This window comes from Dipteris shenzhenensis, chromosome 27 (genome assembly GCF_047967505.1).
Source record: "Dipteris shenzhenensis isolate YYH24624 ecotype China chromosome 27, Dip_SZ_1.0, whole genome shotgun sequence".
Taxonomy (NCBI): Eukaryota; Viridiplantae; Streptophyta; class Polypodiopsida; order Gleicheniales; family Dipteridaceae; genus Dipteris; species Dipteris shenzhenensis.
This window is the reverse complement of record NC_141622.1, coordinates 43349907-43369797: the sequence shown is the minus strand read 5'-3', so window position 1 is coordinate 43369797 and position 19891 is coordinate 43349907. Positions and strand designations below refer to the sequence as shown.

General features: G+C 45.2%; 1 protein-coding gene across 1 annotated transcript in view; it reads left to right on the top strand.

The window, feature by feature from the left end:
* The window catches only part of IMPL2 (inositol monophosphatase family protein), a 97778-nt gene that overhangs the window by 13064 nt on the left and 64823 nt on the right, over positions 1-19891 (top strand). The gene's annotated exons all lie outside the window — the stretch shown is intronic.

Genomic DNA, 19891 nt, shown 5'->3' with positions numbered 1-19891 from the left:
GCTCTGGACAAACTCGTCCACTCTTTGAGTTTCTCTGATCTCGGTCATTAGAGCACTCTCTAATACCGTGAAACTCAGGTTGTGCATAATGCGCGACAACGCATCAGCCACCTTATTGTCTTTTCCTCTTCGGTACCGAATCGTTAGATTAAACTCCTGCATGAGCTCTGCCCACCTAGCTTGGCGGCCCCTCAAGTCAGGCTGTTTGCAAAAATGTTTCAGAGTATCATGATCCACATCCACATAAAACTCTGAACCATACAGATAATGCCTCCATGTTTTCAAAGCATGGATAACAGCATACAACTCCAATTCATGAGTTGGCCAATTCCTATGAGAGGGAGAAAGCTTCTTGCTTTCAAAGGCTACTGGCCTTCCCTCTTGAAGGAGGACTGCTCCTACCGCAATACCACTTGCATCGGTTTCTAGGAACAACGGTTTCTGGGGATCAACTATTTTTAACACCGGTCCTGAGACCACAGCTTGTTTTATGGTGTTAAAACTTTCTTGTTGATTCTGTCCCCAAACAAAAGGTACTTTATCTGAGGTCAGATCAGTCAATGGCGATACTATTCCGGAATATCCTTTGATATGCCTTCTATAAAACTGGACAAATCCCAAGAATGATCGCAACGCGGTCAGACTCTGAGGGATTGACCAAGTTAGTATCGCAGCCACTTTCTTCGGATCCATTTCTACCCCCTGTGGAGTAATTATGAACCCTAAATACTCAAGCCTAACCATACACAGTATAGTTTTCTTTTTATTCACATAAAGACTGGCTTTCCTCAAAGTACTGAACACTATCCTTAAGTGTTCACGATGTTCAGTAACACTCTTACTGAATATCATGATATCGTCACTAAAATGTACTACGAACTTTCTGATATACGGACGTAGTAAATCATTCATAAGCATGACGAAGGTCGCTGGAGCATTGGTAAGTCCGAAGGGCATTACCAAAAACTCATAATGACCAAACCTGCTCCTGAAAGCGGTTTTATGCACATCCTCGGCTCTAATCCGGATCTGATGGTAGCCACACTTAAGATCTATCTTACTGAAAATCACGGCTCCATGTAATGCATCTAGCAAATCATCAATCCGAGCCATCGGATACCTGTGCTTAACAGTGATATTATTCAATGCTTTGTAATCTATACAGAGGCGAAACGTATCATCCTTTTTCCTCTTTAATATCACTGGCGAAGCAAAAGGTGAGAAACTTGGTTGAATCTGCCCCAACTTGAGGTATTCTTCCAGTTGTCTACGCACCTCCGCCTCTTCAGCAAAACTCATTCTATAGGGAGGTCTATTTACAAGTTCTGCCCCCGGGATCAGTTCAATCTTATGCTGAACTTTCCGCTCTGGAGGTAACCCATAAGGTAGTTCATCCCTAAAACATTCAGAGAACTCCTCTGTTATAAGATTAGCCAGCTTGGCCATCTCACCACTTTGCGTAACATCAGTGCTAGCCGAAGACTCATCCACCGGCTCTACCGATGCTGTGCAAAGGAATAAAAACTCAACTTGAGCTTTTCTGATTTCCATCACGGAAACCAACGGTCCCTGAGGTATATCTTTTTCACCTCGTAAGACATAAAGCACATCATTCATCTTGAATTGATATATGTGCTTTTTCCAATCAATGGCTGGATTCTTCTTAGAATGCCACGCCATTCCCAGGGCTATATCTGCATGAGCAAGCTTGGTCATTTCAAAATCAAGCTTCTTAGCATAGTCCTGAATCCGAAGCTCCAACTGGGTAACCCTTTGGTCCCATACTTCAGTTGAACTTCCATCGGCCATCCTGACTGTATACGCATAGTCAGATGGACTTGTCTTTAATTTCAGCCTCTTCACGAGCTTGGAGTTAATCACATTGTGAGTTGATGCCGAGTCAAACAACACAATGACATCATGACTGGCCACTTGCCCTTTCATTTTAATTAACTCCGTATCATTAAAGGCCGTATACCCCGTTGCTGCGGGCTTAGATAGGATGTTATCAGGTGCACTCGTCACTAACTTAGCAACAGATACACATAACAAACAAGGTACTAACCTCTGAGAAGGTCCCGCCAGTTGCATCTGCATATGTTCCGCACTGGGACTCTCCTGCATTTCTACGTCGCATTCAGATATTATCATATTAGCCGTGCGACGGTCTTTATTCAGTGGACAATCCTTCCACTGATGTCGCTGAAGGCAGCCGAAGCACAATCCTTCTTTTCTAGCTTTCTCTTTTTGTTCAGGGGTCAACGAGGACTTTGACCAAGCCCGGGCTGCCATTGGAGTTATTTTCCTTTTCACCCCAACGGTGGTACTTGTTTTTACTGGTCCCTCAATCGGCTTCACCTGCTTGGTTTGGCCACTTGGCTGCGAGACACTTGTCTTTGAAACCCATTTCCTCTGAAATCCCCCTTTTCTCGGGTGCTCATATTGAGTCCCTGCCTGCACAAATCCACCAGATCTGCCTCTAGCATCCTCATAGTTCAGGGCTACTGCTATAGATTCATCTAGTGTAGTCACATATTTAGCCCGAACTTCCATTTTGATCTTATCGTTCAGTCCATAGATATAGTCTTTTAACTGAACCGACATAGGGAGAGGGTCTGTTCTTTTCATGACACATTCTCTGAATTTGTCAGTGTACTCTGCCACTGACAAACTCCTCTGACGAAGATTTCTATAAGCATCCCAAGCTCGGGATTCTTCATCAGGTGGGAGAAAGTGTTTCTTGAATTCAGCTTTAAACCCTTCCCAGGTGGTTGGAGCAACTTGATCCTTCTATTGCTTTATCCACCATCTGTCCGCTGCCTCAATAAACAGGTGTGTGGCCTCGCGGATTTTCTTTAGATCGGATCTAATCTCACAAATGGCGAAGGCTTCTTCCCACTTGTGCAACCAAACCTCGATCACATCAGAGCTGCGCTCGGTCATCCGACCAGCGTACTTCTCCGGTCTATAATTAGCGATATTGGGCACTTTGACCCTTGCGCGCTCTAAGGAATGTATACTGGGCTCTGGCTCTGCTGGAGCTTTGCCCTTATCAATCCTAGACGGTCTAGCCGACAAGGCTTGCACCATCTCCCCGATCTCATTTTGACCAGCGTTCACTTGAAGCTGCTGGTTCATAATCTGCTGTAAAGCATCCTCTAATATCGAAATCCTACCAATCAAAGTAGGTGCTGCCTGATGTGACATCTGTTGTGTAGACTGTACTCTAGACTCACTAGGATTCACTCTTGAATTCTGTCCTTCTGCTTCCATAGGTTCACAGTGGAAGAGGGGTTTTTTTTTTTTTTTTTCCCTACGGTGCAGAAATAACAGGACCATATGCAAACAAAAAAACTGTATGGAAGGAAAGAGCTCCCTGATTTCTCCTCAAAGGCTGTCTTTGGTCCCCTGCTGCTTCACTGTAGGAGCGTGATCCTCCGTCTACGCAACCGAATGCCCACGTAACAAAATCTCACGGCCCAAACTGCAGGCTGTCTACTGCAGGCTGTCTAAACTCTTCATCTAATTCAACCGTGCGCAGTCGTTTAATCTCTATGCACTACCGACTTGCCCCTACAGCCACCAGTGCATGCAGTAGACACGGTCCAATCCTGACGCTCCAAGCAACGCCTAAACGAGCAAGCCCTCCTGCATCTACTTTCGAATCAGCATCCAGTCACGAACCACGAACTAGCTCTTCCGTTTGTGATTCTGCCTCTTTCGCTATCTGGTTCGACCGATTGACCCGCAAGCTGCGTTGAGGCCTTCAAAGATCATACGTGAGGTCTTCACCCGCAAGCTGCTCATCAAGGATTCCAGATCGTGCGCTGCCTTACGGGACATAGGCCGATTCCAATTCCAGATCGTGCGTTAATTAGATCCTACACCTTCACCTACGAATATCCACGTCCCCTCTACGCTGCAGTTTCGATTTAGAAAAACCGGCCTGGTTTTCTTTCCCGTCGACTGCCGAACCACCACGCTAATTAAATGCTTCATAAGCCACGGTATCCCTGCGCTCAACCTGCTCCCAGCCGCTGCGTCACGTCTGATCCCGTGACGAATTCCAGGCTTAACGACTTCCTATCCCTTATTAGACCCTACGCTCCTCTTGGCGTAGATCAATCACCCGTCAGCGCGTCACCCACACCGGTCGTCGTAGCAGAAGACCAAACAAAATTGGCCGTCCACCTTCCCTTCACGCACCGCCTTGGCCTAGGTGAGGATGAGCCCGTCAGCTTTCCGTCGATCTTTTCCTTGCCTTGGCTCTGATACCAACTATAATACTCTCTATGCCTAATTCACGAAGCTCTATTCCTATCTTGGATACAAATCACGGGCGATGGCATTTGGTTGTTCCACCCAGCCAAACTCTCATGGATGGCTCTCATCAGATTTCTACGTTATTTCATTTCTATCCATGAGACCCTCAATTCCCTAGATAGTTCTCCCTGCCAAATGTCATCATTATAGCCTCTCCACTTGGTGCACCTTTTTACCCCTCTCTTGGGCACATTAAAATCCACTTGCCCCTTGGCATTATTGCACATTTAGGTGCACCTAGGCCTTAGCACTCAGAACTATCTAGTCAATGCCATTCCGCCCTCACCTAGGACCTTGGCAGTTACTTCTCTTGACCATTTTAATTACGCACATTAACTATTACAAAAGTTGGTCATCTAAGAGAAAATGCCCACCGATCTATCCGAGGTCATGCTATCTCAGCTAGAGCATAACAGGCTCTCTAGCTTACACAACCTCGGCTTCTTCCTCGCATCCTTGGCTCTCTCTTGGCACAAGATGCAACTCCCATGGAGCCTATGGAGGCAGATGACCCTTTCAAGACTGATCCTTGTCGAAGGTTGTGGTTTTGACCCTAGGGCACTCGGATAGGGTGGAGGAGGTGCCCTTCTTCTCGTGCACGTCTCGCATAGGCAGACGTCTTTAGGTTGAGGCAATAACCTGGACCCCCTCGAGAGAGCGTCATTGGTGGGAGCAGCAGGTTCCTCAAGAGATTCTCTCTCGCTTTGGGTCACGTCTATGGAACAACGGAGGTCACAGAAGATCTACTTCTGGATGGTGGTGCATGGAGGCTCGCCTTGGCTGGAGCAGATCAGATAGATGGTAGTTGCCACTATTGTGGAGACAGTTTTGGAGACAATCCCACATTGTCTCTGGGGCTGCCTAGCAACGTAGATGATTTGGATGGGTGCCCTTTGGATTTTGGCTAGCACGCAAGGATGCAGCGAGTATTCACGTGGAGGATGGCTGCATGGTTGACTGTGGGGGGTCGTGCCTCCTCCATTGATCCAGCCTCTTTAGCCTACAAGATCTAGAACCAATGGGCATTTAGTATAGAGGCATATGATGCGATGCCTGTTACAGCAAAAGAATGCAGCGGAAGCCTAACCCCAACGTTAGTTATGTGGGGGAGGAACTCATACAGTGGTGTACTTGGAATCCAAAACTTCTTTCCTTAATGTGTACTTAGCATAGATGTGCAGCAAGTAAGTGAACAATGCACAAAAGGGATGTAGAACCCGCAAATATATATTTCCGTCTATGGGAAAGAATAGAGTGAGAGCTGGTGGTGGGGGCAGATGAGAACAGAGATGAGAGGGAGTGTCTTGCCAACGCTCCCCCAACATGATTCAATAGATACAAGAGTTCCATGAAGGGTAGTGAGAGCCAACGCCCCTGGATTCCCGAGAATGAGAACAGATAACTGAGGGAAGATGGACACAATACAAAATGAATGTCCAGTGTCTCCCCCTTGAGTATACTGGGGATATTCATGGCGCCTCATTGTAAGTCAACATTCTGATCGAGAAGCAGAAGGAGAACAGAGATCTACATCACCATTCAAGGACCACAGAATTGGGCTCCACTCCAGGGCAGCAAAGAGGTCAGGAATTGTTGATGTCGGAGCAGACATACAACAGATCCAGAGCAGACCATGTTGCAGACTTACATTCAGTAGGAGAGCATAAGGATCTGCGGAGGAAGCCTCTATCAAGAGAGGATATCGGAGCAGAACTTTGCAAGAGCACTCAGCCTTGAGCAGCTATTGAAGCCTACCATAGAAGCGTGTGGCAGAGGGGAAGAGTTTCTTACAGAGGGTGCAGCGAATCAGAGCCTATTTTGGTACCTTACCTCATAGATTGTCTCCAGAATGTTGGTACATATGTGGCCAAGTTTTTGTACTTAAGATTCATCTATATATCTTTCTGTTTTTGGCTATACATCTGAGTACTCTTTCAGATCTAGATTGTCCTCTTACATTGAAGTAAAGCACATAAGTTTGAGTTGTGTTCCACATTAATGGCTTGTGATCATGGGATACGTCTTCCGCTGTGGAGTGGTGTAGGCCTTAAGCAAACAACTTACCTCTAGTTTTCTAATAGAAATAACAGTGAGGGCATAGAAGGTGTACAAACGTGGGAGGAGGAAGGAAGAGAGTAGGGGGATAACATTAGATGTCGCAGCGAAAAGTCCCTACAAAATGGTAGGTTGGACGTATATAGTCGCCTCCACACTCCCCTCTAACTCTCTCTATGGTAGTACTACATTAGTCCCATTACCCCCCTTCATTACACAATTGATTCTAGAGTCTAACTCTTCATATATATCTAGATGAATTCAGGAACATGCCCAAACTCGTCCTTTAAAAACAGAACACATAGTATAGTTTCAATATCATGACGGTCACTCACAAGGTTGAAAACCATAATCTTCATCACACATAGTAGGGACTAGCTACTATGACATCCCAAACGTTGTCATCAGCGTTCGCCTCAGGCAGATCCTTCAAAATCTTCCAAGCCTCACAAGCCGTCTCCGTGAATTGAATGTGTGGAAGAAATGAGTCTCCAGTTGTCTCAATGATAATCGATAGTGCCTCAGCATCCTTGAGTACCAATTCTTTGACCTCATTTGGATTTGCTTGGATAACTACCTTACTTGTCGCATACTTTTGGTCCTCGTGCTTGATCTTGACACTTTCAGTAATTTCCTATGCTGCTTTCTCCACCATGTGATTACGTAGCTTCATCTCCTAGATTGGGTAATGGCTCCCATTTAGTATCCCGTAGCTTCCTAGATTGGGTAATTGCTCCCATTTAGTATCCCCTTTTCTCCAAAGTTGAGGATATGCATATGAGATGCCATGTGTGCATCTGTGGATTCCCTAAAATCTTTGTCAAATACATACCTTTGCACTCACTGCAACTCTTGGAATCACTGCACCTAGCTGAATCATTCTCATCTCTTTGAGCAAGAGCCTTACCTCCTTCAGCTGTAAGTAGATCATCTCTGGGGTAGGGGCTATCTGGCCTTTACCAGGGAATTCACCTCCCTGGCTCTGATACCATGTTGGGAAACACACCTATGTATCTCTAGCTTAATAAAAAGCTCAGACTCTGTGTAGATAGAGCAATGGCCTTGCGTCAAACACCAAAATTGACTACAGTCATCGAATGTGAAAACTTTGCCCAGATACCACGCCCGCAATCTCACTTCAATGTATGTGCACACAAGCAATCTAGAGAACAATTTAACTATGGAAAGATGGCCCAGAATAGTACAGCCAAGACTCATGTATAGATAGATGATATCAAGCACAAACCTGCACCACACAGGGCCACTAGTTGCGGTCTAGTACATCCAAGTGTAGCACCCTTTGTGCAATTTTTGCTGCTCCTATTGTTGTAGAGCTGGCTCCAAAACAATTGTCTCTTGTAGACTTCAGTAGTTGCACATTCTTTAGATCTTTTGCTCCCTCCCTTCTACAGGGTGCAGGTCTGCACCATGTAGTGCCCTAGACTGCACAGGGAATGCCAGAGACTGAACTAACTTTTGCCCAGCCAAGGGGCCCAAATATGAATGACTAGGCCTCTGCCAAGCAGCTCCAATCTGGCCCTGCTAGCTTCACAGTCTGTGGACTGCTGATTGGTCTGGTCTGGCCGACATGACCTGGTAGACCAGCCCTCCGTATTATACGGAACATGCCGTACTGTACAATATATAAAAGGGTAGGTACTAGAACTACTAGGTTTGAGAATCTGGCCAGAGTTGGTAGCATTGGAATATTAGAGATCACCTCTCCATTTGTGAGTCCTCAAATGAGGAGAGCATGGTGTGAAGAGAGTGGGAGAGAAGGAAGGAGTCTCACTTGCGGCTTTCTCACATACACAATGGGGAAATACAGACACAGGTGGAGGCTGAAAACAGTTTTCCTCTTCTTAGTTGTGAAAGCCAAAAGAACTCCAAGTACAAAAGAATAGATGAACCCTATATGTGGGTCTCAAACCAAACTCAGCTAACTAAGGTGGCATACTAACTGAGCCACTAACTAGAGTACATAAAGATAGTTGTCATCCAGCTATTATTCATGGGCGGTGTACCAACTGCATCTACAGCTAACAAGTCGGTGACATAATTGCACAATGGTCACCCTGGCATATCACGAGTAGTGCTCGATATCTCAACACTCCTCCTCGAGCTCAATCCTAATTCTTGCACACTAAGCAGGTCTCTGAACTTACGTAGCTTCTTTGCGCCCAATGACTTCGTGAATATGTTAGCTACCTGATCCTCTGTGCTAACATAAACTAGATCAATAAAACCTAATAGAACCTTCTCCCGCACATAGTGATAATGCATCTCAATGTGCTTTGTTCTAGCATGATAGATTGGGTTATTGCCAAGTGTATACTGCTCATGTTGTCATAATAAATGACAACTGGCCCATCGGTAGACTGATGCATATCATAAAGTAGCTTATGCAACCAAGCTATCTCACATGCAGCCATTGCTGCACCCCTGTACTCAGTCTCTATGCTCGACAAGGCAACTGTAGGCTGTTTCTTGCTTCTCCAAGTGACTGCATCACTCCCAAAAGAGAACACATATCCATTGGTAGATCGTCTATCAGAAATCCTACCAGCCCAATCAGTATCAGTGTATCCATGCAATTGTATCTGAACCCGTCTCATAAAATAGTCCATACTGCAATGTGGACTTCACATACCTCAGTATGCGTCTAGTCGCATCCAAATGCGGTTTCCTTGGAGCCTGCATAAACTGACTTACCAAACTAACAGCATAGCTCAAATCTGGCCTGGTAATAGTCATATAAATCAGATTTCCTACTATGCGTTTGTACATAGTAGGGTCTTCCAGAAGCTGACTTGCATTTGCGCTCAGCTTCACATTCTGCTTCAAAGGAACTGAAATAGGCTTACAGCCTGTCATCCCATATTTGGACAGCATGTCCAATCCATACTGCCTCTGCAAGAGCCATATCCCACTTGTGGATCTAATCACCTCAATGCCCAAGAAGTAATGCAGCTCTCCCAAATCCTTCATCTCAAACTTGTGCTTCAATAGTATTTTTACATGAAGGATATCTTCATCACTATCACCTATAATGATCAAATCATCAACATAAATGACAAGCAGCATAATACTTTTCTCTGTTTTTCTCACATAAAGTGAGAAATCTACCTTGGAAATTTGAAAGCCAATAGTGACAAGATACTGTCCTATCTTGTCAGACCATGCTCTGAGTGCTTGCTTCAAGCCATATAAGGCTTTCTTCAATCTGCAAACAAACTCAGGATGAACAGCATGAACATAACTTGGTGGCTGCTCCATATAGACCGCTTCTTGTAAATCACCATGCAAGAAAGCATTCTTTACATCCATCTGATGTAAAGACTATCCCTTTGATGCATCCATAGCAATGATTGCTCTTACAGTTGCCATTCTTGCAACCGGACTAAATGTTTCTTCATAATCAATGTCATATGTGTGTGCATACCCCTTGACAACTAATCTTGCCTTGTATCTGTTCACAGAACCATCTGCATTGTGCTTCACCTTATAAATTCACTTGCAGCCAATTGTATTCTTGTCTTTAGGCAAAGGCACCAATTCCCATGTAGCTTTTGCTTCTAAGGCATCCATTTCTTCATCCATGGCTTTCTTCCATTTTTCTTTTCCCATGGCTTGCTCAAAAGAAGTGGGTTTTGGTTCCTGTATCACTTTGATCATATAGGCATAGTGAATGGTTGTAAATCCATCATATTTCAGTCTATCCACAGGATACCTAGCTCTGGTAGATCTGCGCAAAACAGGGTCCTTACCAAGTGCTCTCAAAACATCCCTGGTCTTCCTTACTCCAGGTGTAACAACAGAAGGAATATCCAACTCATCATCAAGACTCTGTTTTGAGTCACTGGATTCATCATCCACATAAGAGTGACTTGCATTCACATCAACGATGGGCTGATCTACTTTTTCTTTTTCTTTTCGTGATACCTGCATACCACTATCTGCATTGCTTTGAGGAGATCCTCCTGATCTCAATCTGTCTGTCCATGGCGAAGGATGTGAACTACTGCTAGAGGACACTGCAGGTCTACTAATATTTTGTAATTGCTGCTGTGAATTCTGTGCAGTATTATCATTTTGTGCATTTACATCATCAATCACATTTACTGGTTTATACCAGCTGCTCATCTCATAAAAAACATCTCTGCTCACTGTAAACTTATGAGTAGAAGGGTTATAGCATCTATACTCTTTCTGCTACATAGAATAACCAATAAAGATGTACTTCTCAGCTTTTAGATCCAACTTGGATCTCAACTCATCTGGCACATGAACATAGGCAATGCAATAAAAAACTTTCAAATGAGAAATATCTGGCTTTCTATTAGGATACGTCTCCTCTGGCGTCATGCCATGTATTGGTGCAGTGGGAGTCCTGTTTATTATGTAGATTGCTGTAGTAACCGCTTTAGTCTAATAATAATCTGGCAGGTCTTTTTCGTTGAGCATGGCATGAGATATCTCTCCAATATGCATGTTTTTTTTTTCTGCAAGTCCATTTTGCTGTAGGGTATGATTGCATGAATATTGCTGCTTTATGCCATGCTTTTGCAGGAAACTTGCAAACTCATTTGAGAGATATTCTTCCCCTCCATTTGACCTTAGGCATTTTATTTACAGGCATGTTTCTTTTTCAACCATAGCTTTAAAAGCTTTGAAATGACCAAATACTTCATTTTTCTTTTTCATAAAATACATCCAAACTTTTCTGCTGTAGTCATCAATAAAAGTGACAAAATAATGACAGCCTCCAATAGATGTAGCTTTAGTAGTCCACACATCAGAGTGGATTAATTCTAATGGCCTCTTACTCTCTTGAACATGTCTAGGAACTGGTTTTCTTGCTTGTTTTTCAAATTGACAGGCTTCACATACCTTATGTATTTTTGCAACCTTGAACTTAGGTAATCTTACAACAATATTTTGAGCCTGCATTAATTTAAGTCGTTGTACATTAACATGACCAATGCGTTTATGCCAGATATCAATATCTATAACTACACCGGTCCCATGTGCAAACATTGCTGCACTCAATTCAGGCATGTCCGCATTTAACGTAAACATCCTGTTTTTCTTTTTTTCTTTTGCTATCAAGCGACCTTTATTTTTCATATCCTCAACAAAGCATCCATAAGGATTAAATTTGACCTGCAAATCCTGCTCAATCATTTGGCCAACAGAAACTAGGTTCTTGGTGATATTCGGGACATGAAATACATCAGATATGTATTTCTTTTTTCCATCCTGCATAGACAAAGGAAAATTTCTCAATCTGCACAATAGGATGTGCAGTATCATCACCAGTCTTCACAAATCTTGGTCTTTCCATTTTCCTTGCATCCTGCATCCATTCTGCATGACTTGTCATGTGGTTTGACGCACCTGAGTCAACATACCACACATCATTGCTTTTTTCTGCACTTGTCATAGAATTGGTATGTGCTGCACCATAAACAGATGCTCATTCTGTCATTACCTTGTCTACTAGAAGATGCATAATTGCCTTGTTGTAATTTTTCAGTCATGATGTCATTTTGCTTTTTATAGCAGTCTTTAACCATATGATTCATTTTATCACAATAGTAGCATTCAACATTGCTGTTTGCATTTTGGTCTCTTTGCCATCCACCACGATCTCTTTGGCTCCCCTTGTCTCTAAAGTTACCACGTCCTCCTCCATAGGACTGGTTTTCTTGAATTTGCTGCATATTCCGATTTTTGTCACGGTCTCCAGATCGGCCTGCTCTACCTCTGCCTCTACCTCTGCCTTCATTTGAGTAGAAGATAGTTTCTTTTGAAGTTCCTTCTGAAGAAGATGTACCACCATTTCTCTGCTCTTCAGAAATTAGAAGAGCAATCAACTCTCCAAAATCAGGAAAATTCTCACGGACGGCAATGGATGTCCGGAACTGTGCATAATCCTTTCTTAGACCATTCAAGGTCACAGAAACTAAATCATCATCTTCCACTGGCGACCCAATGGAAGTAAGTGCATCTGCAATCTTCTTCACCTTCATGTGGTAGTCATTATTGCTCATATTTTCTCTCTGCACATTGTGCAACTCCTGCTTGAGCTACATTTTCTTGGCCTGCATATTTGTGCTATACATTTTTGTCAAAGTATTCCACGTCTCCTTCGGCGTGCTTGTATCCTGAACATGCACAACCATAGAATCTGAAATACTAATAGACAGCCAATACATAACTTTTCTGGCTCTCTCATGCCAGCCTTTAATTGCTTGCATTTCTTGTTGATTGGGAACATTAGGAAGAACTGGTTCTTCTTAAGCTCCAGTAATGAACTCCCAATAGCCTTTTTCCATAAGGAAATTCGTCATTCTAAACTTCCATGCTTGGAAGTTGTTCTTGTCAAGCTTTTCAGTGACAATCTGTGAAAGAGCATCAGACGCCATCACAGAACACTGCAAAAATATTCTATCACTATTTGACCACACAGTCACTTCCTAGTGACGATTTTGTATTAAGAGGCAATAAGAATGATTCTGTTACTCCCAATATCTCTGCGCACAGGCATACGATGCAATTTCTGCGACAACTTTTCTTCGATCTGCAGAACAGTGGTCGCACAACAAATACAGGGCACTTTTCTGAGAGCCTGCGGAAAACTTTCGTCACCAAAACGGGCCCCGAAACGGGCTCGAATCAAAAAAATAATGTCACTAAGGACTTCGTTCTTATCAGCAGCATATACTGTTCTCTCGCCACATCGCAAAGGGCGTCCCAATCTGAGACAGTGCACTCTTGTACTTTTCGACTGTGCTACTTGCAGAGATTTGCTCCCAAACTCGAAAAAGGAAAGCAACTTACCAGGACACTGCGAACTTGGTTTGCTTTCTTGAGCTCCTTACCACGAATCGGGCTCTGATACCATGTGAAGAGAGTGGGAGAGAAGGAAGGAGTCTCACTTGCAGCCTTCTCACATACACAATGGGGAAATATACACACAGTTGGAGGCTGAAAACAGTTTTCCTCTTCTTAGTTGTGAAAGCCAAAAGAACTCCAAGTACAAAAGAATAGATGAACCCTATATGTGGGTCTCAAACCAAACTCAGCTAACTAAGGTGGCATACTAACTGAGCCACTAACTAGAGTACATAAAGATAGCTGTCATCTAGCTATTATTCATGGGCGGTGTACTAACCGCATCTGCAGCTTACAAGTCGGTGACATAAATGCACAACGGATCCTGGCATATCACGAGTGGAGCTCGATATCTCAACACATGGAGGGAGGGGGCGTGAACCTAGGGTTTGAGAGAATGCCACATGGGCAGCATTGTGGCTTCATCTGGGCAGCGATTAGACAAAGACACAAAGAGAGGAAGTACCTGGCAGAGGAAAGCCACTATGGAGGGCAGATCTGAGGCAGCAAATCTGAGTCAGAAGTGTCTATACGCTTGCCATGCTTGGAGAAGGCAAGTTTGTGCAGGGTTTTCAGCAAGCAAGGGCTACATGGATAGGGCGTTGATGTCAACAGGAGCCGGGCAGGTACAGCAGGTTGACGGGCTGTCCTGGACTATCTTTGGGGCCCGGAAGGGACCTGACAAGAGGTGAACTGATAGCAGAGGACTGCTGCACTGTTCGTGGCAGGTTTAGGCAGGATTTGGGGCAAAGAACATTCCCCAATATGGGCTGGATCAGCTGGGGCCACTGGCTGGTGGCCAAGCAGGCCAGCAAAAGGCCTCACAAAGAGGATCCTACAGGTCAGTTAGTGCAGACCCCTTGGTTGGCTAGCAGGGGGCCACTGAGTCGGTATATAAGGGGGAGCTTTTAGTCGTAGAAAGGGGTGCCTCTCCATTCCCCAAGGAACATTGCTCTCCTACTGGAGGATCCCTGCATGCTCATCTAAGTGGCCATCAATGTATGTATAGTATTTGTCCAAATACCGGCCAATGTATGGGAGGGGTGGACCTTGGATTGGTATGGAGCCTCTGTGCGTCTAGCTCTCTAGATATGCCATGCTGAAATGCTTTCCAGAATCTCCCAAGAGGAATCCACCAAAGCATGTATCGCTTTGAAAGGTAGGGCTGATACATCATCCAAAGGGCATGACTCTTCTAAGTGTTGTCGAACTGAGAAAGCCGAAGAAGAGTCATGCCTCTTGTAAAGTACCTGTGGGCCTAAAAGGGAAAGCCAAGCAACTGAATCCCAGGTGGGGTGACGAGAAAAGGTGCTAAAAATCCTAGCAATACCCTTGGAAGTGATTCTCGCCTATCTGCAGCCCGATAAGCAATGCTGAACTGATTCCATTGCAAAGTGGCAACGAGGACACGTAGAGTCCGTCCCAACCTTGGATCTCCACAAGTTAACTGCAATCCCACCATGAATAGAAAGGCAAAATAATAGAGTGAACTTTCTATTCTTGTGGGATTTCCAGAGTCTCCTCCAAAAAACTCTCTACATATCAAAAGAAATCTGAAAATTCTCCCCGTAAGAAGCCCTAGAAGGTCTCCAGCCTTTGCAACCGATGTGAAACTGCATGGCATTACTTATGTAATGAAAGAAGGGGAGGCTCTTCTCTAAATGCCCTTCATCAATCCATTCCCACTCTTGGGTCCCACTATAAATACTTTAATGAGGCCCTACCATAGGGCCATAATGAACCCAAGGCCAAGAGAAGTGGGTCAAGTTCAAGATACCATTGAGAATCCGGGTCGTGCTCTACGAAGCCTTATAAGCTGGAAAGCAATCCCCAAAAGAACATCATCTGAAGATCTAGACAGCTGCCTCCCCCTTGAACATAAAAAACCAAGGCATCCTTGTGTAGTCATGGCAAAGTAATAATCTGAAGAGGAATCTCCAATCTTGAGAAGGCTCCCATCCAAGTGGAACAAGAAATAGGCATATTATTCGTCTCAATCTAATCCATTGGAATGGCTGCATCAATCTGTTGAATCGAGGGGCAAATATATTCTTGGCGCCTCACTTGCAAGTCAACATTCTGAGTAAGGAGAACAGAGATCTACATCACCATTCAAGGACCGCAGAATTGGGCTCCATTCCAGGGCAGCAAAGAGGTCCTTTGCAAGAACTTACTGTCGGTAAGTTAGATGGACAAAAACAACATGTCAGTTCTCTTTCAGGATGGCAAGGTCACCGTGACATCCAAAGCAAATGGACAGATGGTGGCTCAAGGAGTTAAAGAGAACGGACTGTACCGCCTCAGTGTAATGTTGGTTCATGAAGACAATGGAAAGTCCAAACTTTGGCATGAGCGCTTCGGTCACGTCAGCTATGGAACCTTGGCTAAAATGTCAAAAGTCAAAGATGGTGGATGGACTTCCACCCATTACAAGCAAGGATGGTGTCTGTAGGGCTTGTCTAGAAGGCAAGCAGCACAGGGATAAATTCCCACAAGAGGCCTCGTTTCGGGCCAGCAAACCACTTGAGTTGGTTCATGCCGACATTTGTGGCCCAATGTCTACAGCATCATGGGCAGGATCCAGGTACTCTCTTCTCTTTGTGGATGATTTCAGTAGAATGACTTGGGTGTATTGCTTGGCTAAAAAGTCACAGGCTTTCGAGAAGTTCAAGGACTAGAAGGCGAGAGTTGAAAAGGAGACAGGGGAGGATGTCAAGATGTTCCGTACAGACAGGGGGGGGAGAATTCACCTTTGATGAGTTCAACACATTTTGTCGCAAGCATGGGATCAAGCGACAACTTGCCACCGCTTGGGCATCTCAACAGAATGGGGTAGTCGAGAGGAAGCACAGAACCACCACGGAGACGGGGTTGGCTATGCTACGAGGGAGGAACCTTTCTAAAGCCTATTGGAGTGAAGTTGTTAATACAGCAGTACACATCCTCAACAGGACCAAGACAAAGGCCGTCACGGACAAGACTCCATATGAGGCATTTTATGGTAAGAAGCCCTCTATCACTCATCTTCGCATTTTTGGTTCTAACGCATGGGTGCATGTGCACAAGGAAGAAAGGACCAAGCTTGATTCCCGGAGCAGAAAATGTATCTTTGTTGGGTATAGCAAAGAATCCAAGGCCTATCGACTCTTCGACCCAGTAAAGAAGCAAATCCTTATCAGTCGGGATGTTATCTTCGAAGAAAAGGAATCTGAACCCCCAGGAGGAGCCTCAGATTGAGGAGGAGGAGATTGTTTAACCCCCGAACCCACCCCGCCCCAGGTTGACCATTCAAGAGGTGAAGAAATCGGAAGCTGACGTTCCACAAGGTACTGAGGAAGAGCAGGATGTTCGAGAAGCAGTTCCAGTTCCTCCTCCCACTGAGAAGCAGAAGGGGTTGCCCCAATGGTACCTACGGACATTGGAAGAATCTCGGGTCACCAAAATACCTGAGAGTAGCAGTTTCGGATTGCGACGGTCCCATTTGTGAATTTTGCGTTGGTTGCTCAGCTTGAAGAGCCAAGGACCTTCGAGGAGGCGAAGGACAATCCAGAATGGCAGGCTGCCATGCAGTCAGAGATGGATGCTATCTGGAAAAACAATACCTGGGACTTAGTGGCCAGACCCCCGCGACGGAAAGTCATCGGCACTAAGTGGGTATACAAACTTAAAGACAAATCAGATGGCAGCTTGGATAAGTACAAAGCAATGTTAGTGGTCAAAGGTTTTACTCAAATTGAAGGCATGGATTTTGATGAAACCTTTGCTCCCACAGCTCGCATGGCTACTATCCGGACAATGATTGCCCTTGCAGCCCAATTCCAGTGGCCTATTTTTCAGATGGACGTGAAGTCCACATTCCTTAATGGAACCCTGGAGGAGGAGGTATATGTGGAGCAGCCACCGGGCTTTCAAGATCCAGGGTCCCCATTAAAGGTCTGCAAGTTGAAAAAGGCGTTATACGGGCTGAAACAGCCCCCAGAGCTTGGTACCAAAGGATTGATGTATTCTTTCAGAAGATAGGGCTAAGTCGGAGTCCTTCTGAGGCAAACCTTTACTTGTTCATTGAGAAGGGGTTGCGATTGGTACTCATCCTCTATGTTGATGATCTTATCTTGACAGGTGACCATGTCAAGAAGATTTCTCAGGTCAAGGAGCTAATCATGTCTGAGTTTGAGATGACTGACCTTAGGTTATTATACTACTTCCTTGGGATAGAAGTAAAACAGGCCAAAGATAGGATTTTCATTTCACAGGAGAAATATTGCAGAGAACTTCTGAAGAGATTTCAAATGGAGGATTGCAGGACAGCAGCAACTCCCATGGAGGTCGGGCTCAAGCTAAGTGTCCACGACACATCTCAGCCGGTCGATACTTCTCTTTACCGACGATTGGTAGGAAGCTTGCTTTACCTTACGAATACTCGACCTGATATTTGTTATGCAGTTGGGCTATTATGCCAGTTCTCTGCTTCTCCTAGGAAGAGTCATTGGGAGGCAGGTTTACGGGTGCTGAGGTATCTAAAGGGTACTTGCACCTACGGGATCACCTACACCAAAGGCATCGAACTAGGCGGGTTCTGTGACAGTGATTGGGCGGGTGATGTTGACACCAGAAGATCGACAACAGGGTATTGTTTTTTACTTGCATCTGGTGCCATCTCTTGGCTGAGTAAGAAGCACCCACAGTGGCCCTTTCATCTACAGAGGCAGAGTACAGAGCCGCGTGTACAGTAGCCTGTGATACACTGTGGTTGAGGTGGATTCTGGAGGACATGGATGTGTGTCAGGAGGACGCAACAGTGCTAATGTGCGACAATCAGAGTTGCATAGCCATTGCCAAGGATCCAGTGTACCATGCACGGACCAAGCACATCGGAGTTCATTACCACTTTGTCCGAGAGCTCATCATCGACGACGTGATCGAGCTCATGTACTGCCCAATTGCCGATAACTTGTCCGACTTCTTCACGAAGGCACTCCCTCGAGAACAGATGGAGCACCTCATCAAACGCATGGGGATTGGCCCACAGTTGTGACATTGAGGGGGGGTGTTAGAAACTCACTGTGCCCACCTGCGAGCCCTCGATTTGAGGGGACAAGGGGCAGTGAGAGGTAGGGGGGCTGCGAGAGAGTGACTCAAGCCAGAAACAGAGGCAGAAAGAGGCGACCGGCACACGGGCTGGTCGCTGCCTGCAACAACAAGAAAACAGGGGCCTTAGGCCTCACTTGGAGGCCCCTGCAGCTGCGTAGACTGGCTGCCCAGGGCACCCTTAAATAGGGGCATGTGGCAGGCCAAGTCGGCCCAACTAGGGCCACCGACCAAGGCCAACCCTGGTCGGTTTTCTAGGGCCCACCTGGTCGGCCACCAGACAGGGTACCGACCCTGCTGGTCGATCAACTCAAGGGGCTTGGGCAGTGCCTATAAAAGGCCCACTCCTTCAGTCATTCCAGCATCAAGTGCAAGAACTGAAAGCCCCTCTCCAAGGCTGTGTTTAGCACTCAGAGCTGGTTCAGTTTGTGAGAGAGAGTCCATTAGAAAAGTTTTCTCCAGACTCCGCTGAGTTTTGTATTGCTCCCTTGGAGCCATTTTCTGCCCACCGTCCGGTGGATGAATATACTCTCTCTCTCTCTCTCTCTCTCTCTCTCTCCATTTATATTTCTGAGTGTTAGTTTTGCACATCTGTGATCATCTATCTGAGTTGAGTGTGTAAGGGTTGGAGAGATCTTGGGTGGAGGTTTGAGTGATTCATTCCCTTCTATTCTCTAACAACATGATGCCCATCCTGTGTGAGGACAGCTCCAATACCATTTTTACCACAAGCATCCGCATGCACATGAAAAGACTTCCTCAAGTCAGGCAAAATCAGCACCGGATCTGTTGTAAGTTTGCGCTTCAGCTCCCCAAAAGAGTCATTCTCCGCTTGTGTCCATTGGAAAGGCCTTTCCTTCTTGGAAAGTGCATGCATAGGGGCTGCAATTTCTGCAAAGTGACGGACAAAACGATGGTAGTAGGAACACAATCCCAAGAAACTATGAACCTCGTGCAAATTCTTTGGTTGTGGCTAACTCCGTATTGCTTCCACTTTAGCTGGATCCATACGAACCCCATCCTTGGAAACAATATGTCCCCAAAAATGAATCTCAGCCATGAAAAACTCACTCTTTTTGGGGTTTATGAACAGCCTCTGCTTCCTGAGCTCAGCGAACACAATCGTGAGATGCTCCCGATGCTCCTCCTCATCTTTTGAAAACACAATCATGTCATCAAAGAATGTACCCACGAAGGCTCTGTGGTCTCGAAAGATCTTGGCTCATGATCTCCTCCTGCTGCGCCGCACTAACTCTGTAAGGTGGTTTGTTAGATGGACTACTGCCAGGTATGACGTCCATGCATCTAAGAACCCAAAACGATGAAGAGTGTCCTCTAGGAAATTCCAATCTACTCTGTCATAGGCTTTCTCGAAATCCAAGAATATAATTGCTAATTTCTGTCCACTTTGCTTAGAAATCTGACGACCAAACAAACTCTTTAGATGAAGAGAACAAGAAGAAGAGAAAGAAAGAAAAGAAATGCTTCTATTGTGATGAGACATGGCATTTTGTCAAGGACTGCAGAA